Raw genomic sequence first — 2,632 nt, forward strand, 5'->3', positions numbered from 1 at the left:
GGCTGCGCGTCTGAACGGCATTACCTCCACACAATATGTACCTTGATTTTTGAATGGAAAAGTGACGCCATCTCCAGTGCAGCTCAAGTGTCAATAGTCTGACGCTCTGTGTCAGAAAAAGTCGGTTCGCTCGCTTTACGTTTTTCAATATTTTTTTCGTTATATCATATGATTGACTATGAAAAACTGGGGGAACTAAACATGCAAAATCACTTTTCCGGTCGAAAAAAACTTTTTTTCTTTTCTTGAAACCCTGATCAATTGACAACATTTCATGGACCGTCAATGACCGTCAACGTTTACTTTTGAATGAAACAAAATGGCGTCGATATTAGGACTTTCCCGGAAAGTGTATCTTCTTAAATTTTGTACCTACCTCAGACTGACAAACCGATTTCATTGAATTACGGTTTTTTGGAAAGCTGATGTCAGTACTGTAGCGGGCTTTGCGCCGTTTGCACCGTTGCCTGGATGTTGAGACATTGGCTAGGATGTTAACGGCTTCTAGAACTGAAATTTTCCAATATTATTCAGAGCCTCATTCTGGTGTGAAGTGACTGGAGATTAATATTAATTTTGTGGAATAACCTGCCATAAACATTTTAGAAAAGAATCATAGATCCTTGGACGATGTGGATGCCAGCCAACAGCAAAATTTGTGAGAACTTCATTATCAGTGGTTTTATTGTACCAACATTTTGTAATATACACGGATTCAATGCCAAGTCCTTTTTATGATGATGACTATTAGCCCAATATACTGTTGATTGGAGTAACAGCCTTTCCTGTTGTTCCATCGTTTTCTCACTTCTAAAATCTAAGGAAAGTTCATCATTCCTCATTAGTCCATTAACTTCCGAGCTCTAGATTCTGTCCTAGAAATTTATTTCCTCAGGGCTATCTGAATTTTTTGGATTTTAGCAGGTCCGACCTGGACATACTGTTGGAAGTTACAATTGAATAACTCTATAAAGTGAATGAACGTAGTAGTCAGTCTAAATAAGAAGAATATAGTAAGCCTAGATAAGTTTGTAAAACATATAAATACGCCGTATTTGTTCTAAATAAAATCAGTCTATTCTGAGACGGCAAACTGGTCGTTTCATTGTAGATTCCGGAGTGGAATGAAACCGTAATTCCAACAGGTTATGGGCCCAGACACATTGAACTGTGGCAATTAATCTGCAGCGCCAGTTTGTACTGGAAGGGGTGTCAATAACACTCGCTGTATGATTAAATTGTGGTTGTTGTGTGTTCTGCGGAAAGTTTCGACGCTGGTTCGCGCTATGGCAGTGGTGGCGGTAACTCCAAGTATGGCGGTTGGTATGGCATCGTTTCGTCTGAGGAGGTAGTCACAAAGTGGTGGCGGTAAACTACAAGTATGGCGGTTGGTATGGCATCGTTTCGTCTGAGGAGGTAGTCACATGGCAGATGGTCGCGTCGATGATGGTCGATGGTCAAGTCAATGACAGACGACAGAATTGGTCGAGTCATGGCAGATGACAAATGGTCACGTCGATGACGGTCGGTAGGCGTAATACTGGGTGAGCAGTGCAATCTCACAAACGGTTCAGCATCAATCAAGATGGCAACAGTGGTCAAGATGACAATGGTGGTCAAGATGGCAACAGTGGTCAAGATGACAACGGTGGTCAAGATGGCAACAGTGGTCAAGATGACAACGGTGGTCAAGATGGCAACAGTGGTCAAGATGGCAACAGTGGTCAAGATGGCAACAGTGGTCAAGATGGCAACAGTGGTCAAGATGACACACGATGGTCAAGATGACACACAATGGTCAAGATGACGCACGATGGTCAAGATGACACACGATGGGTGTGATGACTACGGATTTTAGTCATGGAAATAGCTAAATGCTATTCGTGGCAACTACGGATTAGTTGCAATTGGACATAAAGGAAAGTCGCTGCATCACAATTGATGAATGTTCAAGTAAAGGGCAGACGACAAGGTCGATTGTGAAAGTTGAACGGCAGTATTGAAGGTAAACGACAAGGTCGATTGGCAAGGACGAATGGCAAGTTCGGAAGTACCGAAAGTCAATGGCAAGGACGAATGGCAAGGACGAATGGCATGGTCGAATAATTTGTACGAGGTCAAATCGAATTTGCACGAATAATTTAATTGAGTGGGTCATGATTGAACGAATGGTCGAATGTACACAAGGTCGATGGTCGAATGGCTCAGTTGAATTATCGAATCAGGAGGTCTATGGAAATGGTCCGCAATACGATTTAAGTGGGAGTCGAAGTACACTTATAGAATTATCCAATTGAGTGGGAGTGTTGGAAGTTACAATTGAATAACTCTATAAAGTGAATGAACGTAGTAGTCAGTCTAAATAAGAAGAATATAGTAAGCCTAGATAAGTTTGTAAAACATATAAATACGCCGTATTTGTTCTAAATAAAATCAGTCTATTCTGAGACGGCAAACTGGTCGTTTCATTGTAGATTCCGGAGTGGAATGAAACCGTAATTCTGTTGGAATGACACTCGAAATGTACGAGTCTCCTCGTAACCGAATCATCAGTTTCCCTTTTCCGACATTTTAACCAAATTTATTTATTGCAATTTACACAAATCGATAACATACTGGGGGCAAATACAGC

At 41.3% G+C, this 2,632-nt stretch overlaps 1 long non-coding RNA gene across 1 annotated transcript; it reads left to right on the forward strand.

Moving 5' to 3' along the window:
* Positions 1-384: 384 nt before the first annotated feature.
* Positions 385-1,580, forward strand: LOC119077289. The gene is made up of 2 exons (XR_005087770.1): positions 385-1,348; positions 1,417-1,580. It is a non-coding gene; the product is annotated as an uncharacterized LOC119077289 (long non-coding RNA).
* The last annotated feature ends 1,052 nt before the right edge of the window (positions 1,581-2,632 follow it).

This window comes from Bradysia coprophila, unplaced genomic scaffold (genome assembly GCF_014529535.1).
Source record: "Bradysia coprophila strain Holo2 unplaced genomic scaffold, BU_Bcop_v1 contig_235, whole genome shotgun sequence".
NCBI classification, from domain to species: Eukaryota; Metazoa; Arthropoda; class Insecta; order Diptera; family Sciaridae; genus Bradysia; species Bradysia coprophila.